The following is a 19,716-nucleotide window of genomic DNA, read 5'->3' on the forward strand; positions in this document are numbered from 1 at the left end:
ATGTAGTGACTCTGGATGTGTCCAAGCAAGGCAAAAAGCAGTTATGCAGTGCAAGTCATCCTCCATCCAAGGTAGGCACAAGTACTACAGTGGCTTTTCATCTGTCCTTGATTTTGCAGAATGTTCTGGTTTTCTGTCATATTTGTATACAGTTGACTTATGCTTCTTATTCAGAAAATGCATGTTGTTGCAGTACCTGTTGGTGTGTGTTTAAGTAGCAATGCTTTAATGACCATCAGGTAAGCTTGTCTGAGATTGTAAGATGCAAGTAAGCTTTAATAAGCATACTGTTAAAGAATTACCAACATTGAAAGCCTTTTTGTTGTTGCCATGCAGAGAATATTTACATAACTAGATAGCATATAAGTCTTAGGTATTGAAATGCATATGACAGTATTTGTAATAAAGGACAGGATTACAGTATTTTCAGAACCTCATTACATTTGTTGGAGACTTGCAGTCATCTTTGCATGCTTTACCCGTAAACGAAACAGAATTCCAATATATCATGTGTGGTCCATAATCTTTGCAGTAATCCTTTAAGCAATTTATCTTGAGCTTGTTTCTTATTTGCTGTTTATTTTGTACTTTGATCATGTTTTCCCCATGAAACAAGCAGATAGTTGTTGTTAGGCAGCAGGTCTTTTCTGGATAAGAAACATTTTTACAAGTTGGGGTATCACAGAGATTGTTACTTTCAGCATGTTAATTGGTATTTTTATAAAGCTGAATATAAATTATTATTAGAACTGCAGTGCAAGGAGAAGTGTTTTGAGTTGAGTGCTGCTTGTTTTTTTATACTTGATTTTGACTGTCATTCCAATAATGTATTTAAAAAGTAATTTATTTTTTCATGCCTGACAACCTCTTTGTTTCCATCTAGATATTAAGTAAGTTGTCATGTAGCCAATGCATTGAAATATTTTTTTTCTTCTACACTTCAGCTTTTCTTGATTGGACTCTCATAATGATAGTTTGGCACCCAGGGCAGCGTATTTAATTAATGTCCCAGTTTTTAGCATTTTTTAGCATAGCTCCACACCTTTCTAGTTGGCCATACCCCTTCTCATTGGCCCCACCCATTCAGCTGTCTCCTGCAGCCCCCCTTTGATTTGAAGTCGCCACTGGAACAAAGTAACTGCCAGAAAAATTGAAACAAAATTAAGAAAACCTTGCAAAACCCCAGGCCCAAAGGCAGTACCTAACTTCTGGCTAAAAGTATTAATATCTTTACATGAAGATTTAGCTATGAGTAAGAACTATTTATAGTATATATATATGTACCTCAAACAGATGCCAACATGGTTAACAGCAGAAAAAACAATACTCATCCTTAAGAGCGAACCTGTAAGCTATCATAAAAGCTATAGAAATATAACTTGCCTTCTGTTGATGTATAAACTATAAACTGGAATTGATGCCAATAGAGTTTATAGTCATTTATAAGACAGCTCAATCATGGCAATAGAACAAAAAGGTAACAAAAGTCATATGGAACAAAGGGTCATTTGTTGTTGAATAAAGTCATAATAAAGAACTGTAAAATGGGGAAGAATCTAAGTATGGCATGGATTGACTACAAAAACCCATTTGACAGAATTCCACATTCATGGACAAAAGTGTGCTTACAAACGTATAAGATACCCTGTATACTGATCTAACAGATTAAGTCATGGCTACAATCTGGGTCCAAAACAATAAAGTGTAAAGACTTCTCATCATTTTTTTTGTAGATGATTTAAAACTATATAGTTCGCCAGATGAGAAACTGAAAGCACAACTACAGGTGATCAAAACTTTCTCAGATGATATAAGAATGTCATTTGGTCTTGTTAAATGTGCAAAAGCAACCCTTAAAGCAAGAAAGCTGCAGCACTAAGAAAATATTGGTCTTGGACAGGAATGTGATATAAAAGACTTTGAGCAAGTGGGAGTATATAAATATTTGGGAACTGATGAAGGATCAACAATAAAACATGAACAAATGTGAATAAAACTTAAGAATATTTTAGAAGACTAAAATTAATATTGAACACAGCTTTGATATCAAGTAACAAAATCTAGGCAATAAACCAATTTGCTCTTCCTGTCCTAACTTACGGTTTTGAAGTGACTGATTGGCCCCAAAAGGTACTGGATCAGTTGGTCAGAAAAACAAGAAAAATCCTTTATGCTTATGAAATGATTTATAAAAATGAGTGTATACCAAGATTCTGTATTCCCCATTCTGATGGAGATATGGGCCTCCTCTAAACTGATTACATGTATAGATCCACAATCATAGGAATGCATAGATATCTGCTGACCTCACAAGATTCTTACATAGTGAAAATTATAAAACATGAGGAAAATAAGTTTAAGATAACTTCCCAGCTTAGCTTAGCAGAAGCATATGGGTTTCAAGCGGGAATAGAAATCAAACCAGAAGTAAATAAAAATCAGGCAGCAACTGAATGTGGAAAAAAAACTGAAAAAACATTATAAGGTGAAGGATCAGATGGGAATGTAAGAAATGTGGAAAATGCATAAATATAGTTGCAAGTACAGAAAACTCTTGGAATGACCTCATGTCGATTAGGACCGAATGCAGGAATGGTTCAAGAGGGATGAACTTAAACCAAAAGATGAAAAGTTAATATTGGCAGCCCAGGATAATGGACTACGTACACATTGGTTCACAAAGTCTATTGGACATGTGGGAGAATCAGACAAATGCAGGTTTTGTACAACAGAATTGGAAACAGTCACTCATCTTGTTGCTGGTTGTGACATACTAATGGCAGAAAGACTGCATACTGAAAGGTATAATAATGTGGCAAGACTGTTGCATTGGTTATTGTGCAAACATTATAATATTGAAGTAGCTGAGAAGCATTGGAAGCGAAAGCCACAAAGCATTATTGAAAATGATAACGTTTATATCACATGGGATCACCTATTACCAACAGTTCAAAAAACAGATGCGAGAAAACCAAATATAGTAGTCCAGGAAAAGAAGACAAAAGTAGCATTGATCATTGAATTTGCTACACCCAATGACTACAATGTGTTGCATATAAAGAAACACAAAGTCATAAAATACCAAGATTTGCAGGCAGAAATGAGGCCAATGTGGAAGAAAGATACCCAGACAGTTCCAATAGTAGTACAAGCAATGGGTCTTATAAAAAAGAATTTACAATTGTACTTAGATATGTTACTGATGCACATAACTCCATTTGAATTGCAGAAGGAGTCAGTTTTGGGTACATTGCGAGTGCTACAAAGACCACCTTTGGCTAAAATCAAAGTCTAAAACAATACTAACTTCATGAACTTTAATCATACTTTGACTTAGGAATGGGGTCCATTTCTGTCATGGTATTAGAAACCCACAAGACTTGGAGAAAATAAACAGGTAATAAAAAGTGGCAGCCAAACTAGAACCATAAAGATGATAAATAAGACTACCGAGGACATGAAAGAAATTATGTATTGTTACTATTATGAGAATCTGAGAATTTCCAGTCAGAAGATATACAAAAAGATTACGAGAAAAATTAGAGGAAAGAAAAATACTTGTACAAGGAAAAATGTCAAAAGCTTCAATTGCAAATTTGTCTTCATTAATACAACCAGTTCATGAAAAATATTTTACAGACCAACCAACCTAGGGCCATTTGGAAAAAGAAGTGACTGAAGAAGTGCAAAAATGTAAAGAACAAAATCTAGAGATTTTTGAAAAGTATAAAAAAGAAATATGGACATGAGAAAGAAAGAGAGACATCTGATATGGTGCAATATTTATGCAAAAGAAAAAGCCAGATTAAGACAAAATAAGCACATCCAAAGATATTCGAAGAAAAATACAGGCAAAGGCACCTAGATATGGAAAATTTCACAATACAAAAAACAATATCACAATTAGCGAATGTAGAACAGAAGATTAGTAAAGCAGACATTAAATAAATAGAAGTTGAAGTTATAGAATACCTCCAAAGGTAAGGATTTAGTGTGGAAAGTCTAATGCAGGTTACATAACAGCAAGATGGAACAATGAGTCCCCCAAGTAACAAGAAACATGAGGAATGGGAGACATCTGAAGAAGAAATATGGACATTGGAAAGAAAAAGAGATTTAATATGGTGCAATATTTATGCAAAGGAGAAAGCAAAACTATTCAATGCAAAAAAGCAGCAACAAAGATATTTGAAGAGAAGTACAGGCAAAGGCAGCCAGACATGGAAAATTTTACAATACAGAAAATAAGAAAACAAAGGGGAAAGTGGAAAAGAGAATTAGTAATGAAGAAGTTAAAGAAATGTATTTATTTATTTGCATTTGTTGACCGGGAGAGTCCACTGGGTCATAACGACCCGTTTTTAGTGGATCCCTGGGGAGAAAAGCTCCACAAGAAGTTGCATTAATAATGATAATGAAAGAGAGGTTACATAATACACAGAATTCAGAGTCAGAAACATTAAAGTTACATTATAGTAAGCTATAGGCTTTCATGTGTAACATTCATTGCAAAAGAAAATGAATAATAATAAGAGAGGTTACATATTTACAGAAGTACTCAGTATAAAAAACATTATAGTATGCTATAGGCTTTCACGTGTAACATTCATTGCAAAAGAAAGGGAGATTACCTAGTAGATAGGTAATCAATATATACACATTTTGAACAATTCTGGCAAAGAAAATACACACTAGGTAGTAATGTATCTTTTGAATATTCTGTGAAAAAAAAAGAAAAAAATTTTTTAGAACATTCACAGGGAGGGTATAGGATCTTATGAGTTGTGGGGCTGCTTAGGTAGGAGCATGAGAAGGGCACTTCCATTTGGAGGACAGGTGTGAGAGCAGGTGGGTCTTGAAGTTGCTGTGGTTAGACATGTTGCATAGTGGAGAGGGGAGAGAGTTCCATAGTTTAGCTATGGTGCAGGCTAGTAGTAGTTGGCCAGGGGGATGAGAGGGTTTGTACACTCGTAGGAGATTTTGGCTCTCAGATCTTAGGGAGTGGGAGGGTGTGTAGGGTATTAGGGCTGTGGCCAGAGATGGACAGTCTGCTGGTTTGAAGATGAGCTTGTGGGTAGTGGTACGTTACAGATATCTGAGGTAATTGGGGAGTTCTAGCCATTTGAGGGTGTGTGGAGAGTGGCAGTGATGAGATGAATTTTTGGTGTTGGTTGTAAATTTGCTAATTTTGTGATAGCAGGATTTGAGTTTGGAACATAGGCCTAGTTGGAGATTGGTAAACAGGGGAGCGCCATACATGAGAGATGGGAGAAGGAAGGTAGTTACAAGTGTTTGTCGGGTGGAGGGGCTGAGATAATGGTTGTGTCTTTAGAGGAGACTAATTTTTTGATACGTTTTCTTAATAGCTGAGTATATGTGGGAGTCAGACTTTAGGTTTTCATCAATGATGATGCCTAGCAGTTTGGTAGTGGGAACTATTTCCAATGGGGTTTTACTTTGGCTTGTAATGCGGAACAGGTTTCTGTCAAAAATGGAGTTTCTAGTAGGGGTAAAAATCATTAGTTTTGTTTTGCTAGCGTTTAGGGCAAGGTGATTGGATTTCATTCAGGATTGTTTTGGAAAAGCAAGTTGGGTTTTTAGTAGCAGTTCAGAGGGGGAGGAGGCTGAGCAGATGGTGGTGGAGTCATCTGCATACTGGATAACAGAGGCTTCAGGGATGGAGAGGTGGAAGTTGTTGATAAATATGTTAAAGAGTAGAGGGCCTAGTACTGAACCTTGAGGAACACCAGTGGGTGCAGGTAGGAAAAGAGAGGTAGATTCTTTCCATTGGACAGCTTCTTGGTGGTTGGATAGGTAGCTGGTGAGCCAGGCTAGGGTGGAGGGACAGAGATGTAAGGATGAGAGCTGGGATAGGAGTAAGGAGTGGGAGATGGTGTTGAATGCCTTTGAGAGGTCTAAAAATAGTGATGATATGTATTTGCCCTTGTCGCATGCTAGGTTGATGGTCTCTAGAAAGGAAAGTAGGGCAGTCATGGTACTGTGGCTGGGGCGAAAACCGTGTTGGGTATGAGAGAGGAGTTTGTTCAGGGTTAGATATTGCATGATTTGTGCATGGATAGTTTTTTTTCTACTATTTTTGAGAGAGGGGAAAGTATGGCTATGGGTCTAAAATTGGTTGTGCCTATGTTTTTACCACCTTTGTGTAGTGGGATGATGTATGCGTGGTGCCAGATGATTGGGATGTATGATTCCTATATTGATATCTATTTATGAGAATAGATATGGGATAGGCTATGGTTTCAGCACATTGCTTGAGGAAGGTGGGTTGTAGATTGGTGTGTTACGACAGGGTTTTAGCTTGAGGAGAAGCCTTTTTATTGTGTTTGTGGGGATGGGTTTTAGGCTGAAAGGGGAGGTAGAAGGAGGTTGGCTGGTGGGGGGGCAGGAGTGGGGGTCAGGGAAGGAGGAGGATAGTTTTGCTATGCAATCTATAAAGAATTAGTTGAATTTAGTGGCAGTTTCTAGGCTGGTAAGTGTAAGGTCTGGGCATGGGGTGCTTTTATTGCCAGGGTGAAGAATGGAGGAAATGGAGATCCAAATTTTTTTGATTGGATGAGTGCATAGATTGGAGTTTGCTGTAGTAGGTTTGCCATCTTTAGTTATTCATTTTTTGGCTAAGTTACACAGTTGTTTAAATTCTAGGAGGGAGTTGGTGGCGTTTTGTTTTTCGTATTGTTTCCATTTTGTATCTCGCTGATGCATGATATGTTTAGTTTCATAGGATAGCCAGAGGCAGGGATTGGCTTTGATTTATTTGGATCTAAGGGGGGCTAGTTGATTTAAAATGGTAAGGAATGTTTTGTTGAAATAAGATACTGCACTGTCTAGTGGGAGGGTTTTTAGGGGTGACCAGTCAGTGTGTTTTAGGAATTCTGAGAATATTTCAGGGTTGAAGGAGGCTAGGTTGCAGGTTTGTCTATATTGGTGATGTTTTTGTGGGGGGGGGGGGATATGTGGCCAATGAAGGCAGGTAGGTGGTCGCTGAGAGGATCTGGTAGTATACCAGCATTTGAGGTAAGATTGGGATGGGCAGTCAGTATCCAGTCTATGATGGTACCAGAGGTTCCATCTTTGTTTGGCCTGGTTGGAAGGTTTATAAGTTGGGTGAAGTTGTATAGATTGATTGAATGGGATGGGGTGTCAGAGTTAAGAGAGGCCCAGTTAATGTTCATATCACCAAGGATACAGGTTTCAATTTTGATATTGGAGCTAAACCAGGATAGCATGTCTTCTAGTGTTTTGGTATTTTCTCCAGGAGGGATATAGATGGAGTTGATGCATAAAGATTTAAAATTGTTAAGTTTTAAATAGCCTGTTGTCATTTTGTTATTGGAAAAGGTAGGGATGGGGTTGATATATGGAGTTAGTGTATGGGTGGATGGGTAGAATGTCATTGCGAAGGATCTGGTAGCCTGGAGGGAGGATTTCACTGTCACTGATGGAAGGTTTAAGCCAAGTCTCAGAGATGGCAGTTATGTCGGGTTGGTTGTGAGCAAGCCAAGTGAGGTTGGGGATTTTATTTTTGAAGCTTTGTGCATTGATTGTGGTGAGGTGGATGGTTTTGGGTTGAGAACTGAAGTTATGGATTACCTGCAAAGTGAAGGATTTAGTGTAGAAAATCTAACTCTGATGACATCAAAGCATGATAGAATAATGAATCCCCAAATTAAGAAGAAACCAGTGGAGTGGGAAGCTTCTGACCAGTTGCTATAGGAAGATATTTTGGAGCCTTCAGTAGGAAACAAGTACAAAAATTCAGTTAGAGTTGCACAGCAATAGGAGGAACAGGAAATTTTGGCAACTCTGATACAGTCAATGTTGTGGTTTGATATGCCAGTGAGTTCCCATATCAAAGAGCAAAGGATGACATAGGGTGAAGCTGAACAGAATATGGCACAAGAAGATGTTCTGGAACTTTCTGTAGTATGCCCGCAGGAAACGAAGAGCAAAGAATGTACCTGTAGTTTAGAAGAAAATAATCTAAGGGAAGAATTGCTTGATTTAATAGAGATGGATAGGCATATTAAGATCAATGAAAGAAACTGACTACAGAAAGTCAGTTAGACCCAAAATGTGAGACGTTTGGTAAAACAAATGAATGCAGTAATCAAGACAGAAACTCATGTGATATAACAGAAGTAAATAAGATATATTACTGTTGCAGCTAAATTAATAACAGATAAGGTCTTATCATAAAAACACAGGAAAGTAAGAGTAAGGAAGGGAAGAAATCAAATGCCATCATGGAAGCATCAAATAGAGAAAATGATAAAGCAATTAAGGCAAGAAGTCCCTCTGTTAGAAGAGTTCAGAAGAGGGAACAGAGCAACAAAAATACTTAAAAAGATAGATGTGATAAAAGTAATGTCCAGTATCAGAACAGACCAGGATCTGCCATACACTGTTGCAAATAATAAACTAAAACTATCATCACAGGCAGAAAAACTTAGAAGATATGAACTACAGAATGAACTGGCACCCCACCTAAGTACCTTGTTCGATCATAGCCTCACCTCAGGCTTTGTGCACGCTGAATGGCACACAGCAACAGTTATCCCACTTCACAAAGGGGGAGCCACCACAGAACTATCGCCTTATTAGCCTGATGAGCCTGGTCTGCAAGGCTATGGAGTGTATCATCATGGAACTTATAAACAATGACATTGGCAATCATCAAACTCTGGACCCTACCCAGTTCGGGTTTGTAAAAGGCAGATCATGTCTCCTAAACCTGATAGACTTCTTTGAAGCGGTCACCAAAGCTGTAGATGAGGGTAAGGTGGTACACACAGCCTATCTAGATCTCGCCAAGGCTTTTGACACTATCCCCCACTCTGGAATTATAGACAAACTCACTAAACTAGGTATAAATCCCTATGTCACAAGATGGGTTGCCAACTGGCTCACTGACCGAACCCACACTGTGAAAGTAGCAGACTCTAAATCCAACTCCAGACCAGTGACAAGTGGAGTACCACAGGGTTCAGTCCTAGGTCCTCTCCTGTTTGGTATCTACTTCTCTGAAGTACAGGCTAACACAGAAAGTCTTTGGCTAACAAAGTTTGCAGATGACTGCAAACTAGGAGCCATAATCATATCTCTTAACGATGTAGACATCCTACAAAAGGGCCTCACTGAGACAGATGCCTGGTGTCAAAGCCATGGCCTCAAGCTCAATGCCAAAAAGTGCATTGTCATCCCTTTTGGTAAAAACTCTGTACCCATGAACTATCACATAGGTGGTAGTCTACTTAACACCGAAAGTGTGATAAGAGACCTTGGGACACAGGTGGACAGTAGTCTCTCCTTTGATAATCACATCACCACAGTAGTCAGGAAATCCTTCTACATGGCACACCTCATCACAAAAGGTTTCTCATCCAGGAAAAAAGAGGTCATTGTTCCCCTCTACTCATCACTCATTAGACCCATTATAGAGTACAACGCCCCTTTTGGTATGTACATCACAAGACATCTACAACAACTGGAAAGGCCACAGAAATACCTCACAAAGAGGATTACCGGCCTCAAACAGATGCCCTACGCAGACCGTCTCAAAAAACTCCAGCTTTACTCTGTCACATATCGCCTACTCAGAGGTGATCTCTGCCTAACATACAAAGCTATGTCAAACCCAGAGCTGTTGGACATGCTCCATGTAAAGAAATCCCAATCCCTCTGAGCTACACAATCTAGGGACCTAAACCTTGTCACCACAATAAACAGGACATGCTGGAGGGTTAGATTCCTATCTCAGAGACTTCCCATACTCTGAAACAAACTACCTATCTATATCAAACAAAGCTCCTCATTAGCACTCTTCAAGAAAAATCTTGATGATTGGATGGGAGATAGGAAATTCACCCCAGGGATCACTTCTGTGGCTCTACTTGACAGGGGCACAGGAAAATAATTTTCTTGGGTGGCAAAAGCCAGGGTACCATTTCGCTAGGCTTATATAGGCCAATAGCCTAGTACCTATCTATGAACCTATGAACCTATAAATATAAAGGAAAAGTACAAAATAAGCAATTTATTGATGACCAAAAAAAGTTTTATAGAGAACTAGGAAACAAGTAAAAGGAATAGAAACACCAACAAAAAAGAAATAGACTCATTTTTGAGAAATATCTATGAAGATCCTGTAGAACATACAGATGGTAAATCAGTAGAAGTAAAAGAAAGTATAAGAAGTTCAAATGTACAGGATATGAAATGGGATGAAGTAATGGCCAGAGAAACTGAAATAAAATTAAGGAGAGCTCCTAACTGGAAAATCCCAGGCCTGGATGCAGTACCTAACTTCTGGCTAAAACTATTAACAGCCTTACATGAAAATTTAGTCATAAGTAAGAACTATTTATATGCCCATCTTGAACGGATCTACTATACATGATCGAAATTTCAAAAAGCTCATATGGCCAAGACCATATGATTGACTTTTGAAATTCTGAACATTTAAAAAAAAAAAAACTTACCTACACGTTGCTAGTGCCCCCCACACCTCCTTGCAACTTAAATATATCAACTCCGAGATCACACTACAGTGCAGAAGATGGGAATCTTCCCATTCTGCACTATACAGGGATGTCCGTTCTGCATGATCGAAATTTCAAAAGTCGATCATATGGTCTCAGCCATATGGGATTTGGCTTTCTGAAATTTCGATCATGTGTAGGGGACCCTCCTGAACAGACACCAACCTGGTTAACAACAGAAAAAAAAATACTCCTCCTTAAGAGTGAACCTGCAAGATATCCTAAAAACTATAGACCAATAACTTGCCTTCCAACGATAAGTAAAATATACACTGGAATTGATGCCACCAGAGTTAATAGTCATTTGGAAAAAAAATTTAATCACAGCAATAGAACAAAAGGGTAACAAAAGAAAATCATACGGAACAAAGGATCATTTTTTGCTAAATAAAGTCATAATGGAGAATTGTAAAAAGGGGAAGAATCCAGGTATGGCATGGATTGACTACAAAAAAGCATGTGACAGCATCCCACATTCATGGATAAAAGTGTGCTTACAAATCTATAATATACACCCTACACTGATCGACTACATTACAGTGACCATGAAACATTGGCAAGCCACTTCACAGCTAAACCATAATAAAGGACAAATTATTATCCCAGGGATAAAAATTCAAAGGAGGATATTCCAGGGTGGCTCTTTGTCATTACTGCTTTTTTGTCTTGCCCTTAAGCCATTAAGCTGTCTACTTAATAGATTAGGTGATAGCTACAGTTTGACTCTCAGACAACAACAGAGTGTAAAGATATTTCATCTTCTGTTTGTGGATGATTTAAAACTGTATAGTTCAACAGATGAAAAACTGAAAGCACAACTGCAAGTGGTCAAAACTTTTTTGGATGATATAAGAACGTGATCTGGTCTTGATAAATGTGGAAAAGCAACCTTTAAAGCAGGAAAGCTTCAGCACCAAGAAAATATCAGTCTGGGACAGGAATGTGATATAAAAAAGCTTGAGCAAGAGGAATGTATAAATATCTGGGAATTGATGAAGGGTCAATAATAAAACAGCACAAACAAAATCCAGTTAATTACAGCTTTACCTTGTCTCTAAATTAGAGATCCTCTTTATCACACTCTTGTTGGGCAATTAGTGGCAAAGGCTAATTTTAAGTGAAACAACTTACGTTATGCATATATACATTTACAATTTAACCATTTTGCTCTATTAATCTTTTACTGCATCATAAAACTTCTTTTTGCTTGCACATCCATATGCTGTCCATATACTATTCTCTGTGTTGGTGCTTATCTTGCAAGTGAAAAAGGTTTATTACCAGCCTAAGTACTTTAAGCAGGAGGTGCATGAACGTGGCTCTGTCACTACAAATCATTCCAAATGATAGGTTCATGTGTTAAGTATTAGCTAGCTGCCCTCGTAGGCCATTTTGAGCCTAGCCAATTTCCCTCAGAGATGAGAACCAAACTTTGTACTTTAGGTGTTCAGCATTCTATGAACAGATATCCTTCTTATAGCAGAAATGAAGATTCTAGCAAGTAAACATAAACATTGCAAGTTCAGTACATTAAAGAATGACAGTCAAGATGCTGGTAGGCTACTCAGAGTAGACTAGGAATAAAATACTTTCTTGCTTGGTGTAATCACTGATCACCTAACAAATCCTGGGGGAACTTATGTGTGGCATTAAATGAAGGAGGGTTGGAGCACGCCTGATGCTAACATGTCACCACATTCTCAGGACCTGGATAGAACAGGGAAAGTGGAGGGGATCTTTGTCTAATGTATTTCAAATGACAGGAATTGTTGGCCTCTCAATGCCACACAACCTCCACCTAATTCTCTCACTGGGCATCTAATGAAGGCTGTAAGGTTACATTCCCCATATGGGGAAATCCCTGTTCTGGATGGCATATTGAAGGTTACACAGTAGAAAGCAATCTGGAAGTATGAAATGTGATTCTCTATTAAAATATCTGAGTTTCAAAATACAGTTGAATTGAAACGCTGCTCCGAAGCCACAAACAGTAGTTTATTAAAATAAAGTAAGCACTTTCATTCCACAAAAGACAAGGAACTTCATCAGACAATGACAATGCACTACATCACTTCCTTTAAACTTAAGAAAGGCACCAAAAGCTTATTCTATTTTAAAAGCCTAGTCCATTTAAAGCGCTTAGTCCGTTTTAAGAAACATGCGTTCATATACAACACTTTTTAAGACACTTTTATAAGACACTATTTTAAGACACTTTTTAAAAAACCCTATTGATTAAAATGCATAAAAACATAATTAAATTATAATAAATCAGCCTTAAACTTCAAAACAGATTTGATAGATATATGATCATAAAGGCCAGGAGGAACAGTAGCATTTAAAAGTACCTGCCAAAAATATTCTCTTCTCTCCACCATCGTCTCCCAGTCACCCCCTCTGTCCAGGGTACTCACTTTTTCCAAAATCATTCAAATTTCCTGAAATCTAAACAAGAAATAGAGTGTTTGTAAAGAACATTATTTATATTCTTACTCTTAATTGCATAGAGGTGCTAGTAAATTCTTGAATGTAATGGGCCATTTTTTCCCTACGTAATATGAACTACAAGAGCCACAAAAACAAACATAAACAACTCCCCTAGTCCCACAATCAAATGTACCTTTGACAGTGAATATATTACGGAAGCCTGGAGCAAATAAACTGCTGACTTCTACATTGTCAGCAGGCCCCACATCTTCTCATACCACAACCAGTAATGTGTAATCTAGTGGCCAATGTATTAGTTTCCAAAATACCCTTGAAATTTTTGATGTTCTTAAAAACAAATTTGGGTTCCAACCCCCACCTATTTGTGAGCCCAAGGATTCCAAAAATGCTGACTGAATGTTTTTTAATCACTTCCTGAAGGGAAAAGCTACCTGGGTGGTATTGTAAAATAAATACTTGTGAAAGATCATTACCATCCAGAACATAAATGTTGTCCCCAGGATTAGATAAACCATGTGTCCTACCAGTCAAGTTTTTCATATTCAGAAGGAGACCATATCTTAGTGCCCTATTATCAATGATATATCTAAGAGTACTTTCCAGTAGGGTAGAAGGCTAACCCCTTTCCAAAAACACATCAATCAACTTCTTGACTTCTAATTCAAAAACTGTGTCTTTGGAAACCAGTCTACTCAACCTAATCAACTAACGTTTAACTAAGTTCTTTTTTTGCCCTGCTGGGTGTTGGCTGGTATAATGCAAATATGCATTAGAAAATGTTGGTTTCTTGTATATGTTGTATTCATATCTAGAATCCTATAGGTTTTTGTAAAGAGTGACATCAAGAAAATCAATGGTGGTGTCATGAAAATGATATGTAAACTCAAGAAAAGCTGTTGATTGAGAAAGTCAATGAATTTCTGCAGATCCTCATAACTTCCTTTGCATAAAACAAATACGTCATCAAGGAATCTAAGGTATAGCTCTAACATATTTGAAAAAGGGGACTGCAACACAAAAAGTTTCCCAAAACCACAAAACCAAGTTAGCAAAGACAGGAGTTAAAGCTGTCCCATTAACATCCCTGTGTTGTTTGTAGTATTCCCCCTCGAAATAAACAAAATTATTGGTCAGTACTAGCTCCATACTCTGATATATCAAACTGATCTCATTATTACTCAAGTTAGTACCCCTAACCAAGGCTTGGTGGAACCAACTAAGCTCCAGATTATGGGGGATCACTGGAAAAAGTTCTTTCACATCAACTGTAACAAAAAGAGAATCTAAAATGAAAGGCGTTCCTGAAATGACACTCAAAAAATGCCAAGAATCTTTCAACATATGGGGTTTGTCATCTAAAAAGGTTTTAAGTTTGATGTCCACAAACGTGGCCAAGGGTTCAGTTTTGGATCCAGCAGATGCCACAACTGGCCTCAATGGGAGTCCATGACTGATTTATAAGTCTTAGAGATACTAACGATTCCTGGAATCCTGGGTTTACGGACAGTCAAAAATTCTCTCAATTGGTTGGATAAGTCAAAGGTTATAAAGATATTCTCCAAAATGAGGTCAATACTATGGTAGGCAATATTCACCTCATTACGTGAGACCTCAGTGAAGAATTGACCATTATGTAAGAAGTCCAGCATCTTTGAGGAGTATAATAGTTTGTCCATAACAACTACCTCTCCTCCTTTATTGGGTTTCATAATGCATATGCTAGAATCATTGGTCAGTTTACACAAAAGTTCCCTCTCCTCACCAGTCAAGTTGTGAAACCTAAACCTCTTCCTGTTTGAGCACCAACTCTGAATGCTCTATTCACATAGCTGTTCAAACAGATGAATATTTGGAAGTAAGAGAGAGAGTAGAAAGTGCTTGATCTATGCAAAATTGATGTTCCAAAACATAACTCACTAGAAGGTAGGATGCATTTTAAGTTCAACTTCCTAGTGAAAAGTTTAAGTTCCGTTACCACATCAACCATGTGCGGCTTAGTGGATGACACAAATTTTAAACCTTTTTGAAACAGGGACCCAAACACTGAGGAAACATGAAGTGATGAAAGTTGTAAATCTTACAACCTTGAAAATCATGAATTGTACTACCCGAATGGTCTGTACCATCAAATGTGGTAGTAACTGCTAATTCTGGTACTGTTTCCTCCAGTGATTCTGAAGACATTGCATTTTCTGAACATGATGGGAAGTAGAAGGGGCTCCTACAGCTCTTTCTGCCCTCTCCTGTATTCTCTCTGACCGACATAGACCCCTATCATCACTGTGGTCATTTGAGTGGTACCCATCAGATCTAGATTCATAATTACCACCAGCCTGTTCGGAACTTACATTACCCTTAGGTGGTCAAGGGTAAACATTCTTATTGGTGTAATCCTTAATGTCCCATTAAAACTTTTTTTCTGTTTCCTGGAAAAAGAAACCTTTTCCTGTTCAGCCACCTTATGAAAAATATGATGGAAATTGTCAGTGTTGTGCTTAAACAAAAGATCTTCTTTAGTAACAAATCCAGATTCGTGATTTCCTCCTTAATGGCCTTCAAATTTCTTTCATTCTACTTAATAATAATAGTTACAAACTCCAAGCCCATCCTGTCGAAAAAATCAACCAATTTTGAATGGAAAACAGACCCAAAAACAACCCCGTTTGGGTATTTCCAAATGTGTAGTTCCTTTGGGACTCACTTGTTAACCACACAGTATCTTAGAAAAGAATTATCCATTTGGAGTGATTTATATTTAGCAATTAGTTTTTCAAATTTACCTAACCTGGTGTCAAATGTCACATCACTGTCATTATTTGTTGTGTCTCAGTAATGTTAGTGGGCATGTTATTTCCATTGTCAAAACTACAACTCATTTTTAAAAAATCGCCCAAAACACAAGAATTATTGGAAAATACGCAGTACCCTTGTTGTAACCCCCAGGAGATGCATTGACTAAAGTCACAGTGGCGGCAGATGTTCCCTCCCCAGGATCTTCGTTCTAAATCTCAGTACACTCCATAGGCACACCAGATGAAAATGAAGAAATAACTCTGTTCAGGGGTACAATATTCCCATTGGAGTTGGCAATGAACAAATCCACACATTGCTTAAGGTCATCCATACATTTAACCAAAGTAGTTAAATTCATAGTAGTGCTGTTAGAGAGTCCGGTTCCAGCACTGCTAAATAAATCCATTTGTGACATAATGGGAGGCAAATCGACAAGTAGCTACAACCAAGTAAAATAGCCCAAACAGTGAAAACAGGCAGCAGATGAAAGGAAATGCTGCTCTGAAGCCACAAACAGTAGTTTATTAAAATAAAGTAAGTGCTTTCGTTCCACAAAAGACAAGGAACTTCATCAGACAATGACAATGCACTACATCACTTCCTTTAAACTTAAGAAAGGCACCAAAAAGCTTATTCTATTTTAAAAGCTTAGTCCATTTAAAGTGCTTAGTCTGTTTTAAGAAACATGCGGTCATATACAACACTTTTAAGACACTTTTTAAAAAAACCCTATTGATTAAAATGCATAAAAACATAATTAAATTATAATAAATCAGCCTTAAACTTCAAAACAGATTAGATAGATATATGATCATAAAGGCCAGGAGGAACAATAGCATTTAAAAGTACCTGCCAAAAATATTCTCTTCTCTCCACCATCATCTCCCAGTCACCCCCTCTGTCCAGGGTACTCACTTTTTCCAAAATCACATATTCAAACTTCCTGAAATCTAAACAAGAAATGAGTGTTTGTAAAGAACATTATTCATATTCTTACTCTTAATTGCATAGAGGTGCTGGTAAATTCTTGAATGTAATGGGCCATTTTTTCCCTATGTAATATGCATTACAAGAGCCACAAAAACAAACATAAACAACTCCCCTAGTACCACAATCAAATGTACCTTTGACAGTGAATACATTAGGGCAGCCTGGAGCAAAAAAGCTGCTGACTTCTACATTGCCAGCAGGCCCCACATCTTCTCATACCACAACCAGTAATGTGTAATCTCGTGGCCAATGTATTTGTTTCCAAAATACCCTTGAAATTTTTGATGTTCTTAAAAACAAATTTGGGTTCCAACCCCCACCTATTTGTGAGCCCAAGGATTCCAAAAATGGTGACTGAATGTTTTTAATCACTTCCTGAAGGGAAAAGATACCTGCGTGGTATTGTAAAATAAATACTTGTGAAAGACCATTACCAACCAGAACATAAATGTTTTCCCCAGGATTAGATAAACCATGTGTCCTACCAGTTAAGTTTTTCATATTCGGAAGGGGACCATATCCTAGTGCCCTATTATCAATGACATATCTAGTAGCACTTTCCAGTAGGGTAGAAGGCTAACTCCTTTCCAAAAACATATCAGTCAACGTCTTGACTTCTAATTCAAAAACTTTTTCTTTGGAAACCAATCTACTCAACCTAATCAACTAACCTTTAACTAAGTTCTTTTTTTGCCATACTGGGTGTTGGCTAGTATAATGCAAATATGCATTAGAAAATGTTGGTTTCTTGTATATGTTGTATTCATATATAGAATCCTGTAGGTTTTTGTAAAGAGTGACATCAAGAAAATCAATGGAGGTGTCATGAAAATGATATGTAAACTCAAGAAAAGCTGTTGATTGATTGAGAAAGTCAATGAATTTCTGTAGATCCTCATAACTTCCTTTCCATAAAACAAATACGTCATCAACGTATCTAAGGTATAGCTCTAACATATTTGAAAAGGAGGACTGCAACACAAAAGGTTTCCCAAAACCACAAAACCAAGTTAGCAAAGACAGGAGCTAAAGCTGCCCCATTAACACCCCTGTGTTGTTTATAGTATTCCCCCTCAAAATAAATAAAATTATTGATCAGTACTAACTCCATACTCTGATATATCAAACTGATCTCATTATTACTCAAGTTAGTACCCTTAACCAAGGCTTGGTGGAACCAATTAAGCTCCAGATTATGGGGGGATCACTGGAAAAAGTTCTTTCACATCAACTGTAACAAAAAGAGAATCTAAAATGAAAGGACTTCCTGAAATGGCACTCAAAAAATGCCAAGAATCTTTCAATATATGGGGTTTGTCATCTAAAAAGGTTTTAAGTTTGGTGTCCACAAACTTGGCCAAGGGTTCAGTTTTGGATGCTACAGATGCCACAAATGGACTCAATGGGAGTCCATGACCGATTTATAAGTCTTAGAGATAGTAAAGATTCCTGGAATCCTGGGTTTACAGACAGTCAAAAATTCTCTCAATTGATTAGATAAGTTGAAGGTTATAAAGATATTTTCCAAAATTAGGTCAATACTATGGTAGGCAATATTCACCTCATTACGTGAGACCTCAGTGAAGAATTGACCATTATGTAAGAAGTCCAGCATCTTTGAGGAGTATAATAGTTTGTCCATAACAACTACCTCTCCTCCTTTATTGGGTTTCATAATGCATATGCTAGAATCATTGGTCAGTTTACACAAAAGTTCCCTCTCCTCACCAGTCAAGTTGTGAAACCTAAACCTCTTCCTGTTTGAGCACCAACTCTGTATGCTCTATTCACATAGCTGTTCGAACAGATGAATATTTGGAAGTAAGAGACAGAGTAGAAAGTGCTTGATCTATGCAAAATTGATGTTCCAGAACATAACTCACTAGAAGGTAGGATATATTTTAAGTTCAACTTCCTAGTGAAAAGTTTAAGTTCCATTACCACATCAACCATGTGGGGCTTAGTGGATGGCACACATTTTAAACCTTTTTGAAACAGGGACCCAAACACTGAGGAAACATGAAGTGATGAAAGTTGTAAATCTTACAACCTTGAAAATCATGAATTGTACTACCAGAATGGTCCGTACCATCAAATGTGGTAGTAACTGCTAATTCTGGTACTGTTTCCTCCAGTGATTCCAAAAACACTGCATTTTCTGAACATGATGGGAAGTAGAAGGGGCTCCTACAGCTCTTTCTGCCCTCTCCTGTATTCTCTTTGACCGACATAGACCCCTATCATCACTGTAGTCATTTGAGTGGTACCCATCAGATCTAGATTCATAATTACCACCAGCCTGTTTGGAACATACATTACCCTTAGGTGGTCGAGGGTAAACGTTCTTATTGGTGTAATCCTTAATGTCCCATTAAAACTTTTTTTCTGTTTCCTGGAAAAAGAAACCGTTTCCTGTTCAGCCACCTTATGAAAAATATGATGGAAATTGTCAGTGTTGTGCTTAAACAAGAGATCCTTCTTTATTAACAGATCCAGATTTGTGATTTCCTCCTTAATGGCCTTCAAATTTCTTTCATTCTACTTAATAATAATAGTTACAAACTCCAAGCCCATCCTGTCGAAAAAATTTACCAATTCTGAATGGAAAATAGACCCAAAAACAACCCTGTTTGGGTATTTCCAAATGCGTAGTTCCTTTGGGACTCGCTTGTTAACCACACAGTATCTTAGAAAAGAATTATCCATTTGGAGCTATTTATATTTAGCAATTAGTTTTTCAAATTTACCTAACCTGGTATCAAATGTCACATCACTGTCATTATTTGTTGTTGTCTCAGTAATGTTAGTGGGCATGTTAATTCCATTGTCAAAACTACAACTCATTTTTAAAAAATCACCCAAAACATAAGAATTATTGGAAAAATACACAGTACCCTTGTTGTAACCCCCAGGAGAAGCATTGACT

Source organism: Protopterus annectens, chromosome 8.part0, assembly GCF_019279795.1.
Source record: "Protopterus annectens isolate FY-2018-M chromosome 8.part0, PAN1.0, whole genome shotgun sequence".
NCBI lineage: Eukaryota > Metazoa > Chordata > Ceratodontiformes > Protopteridae > Protopterus > Protopterus annectens.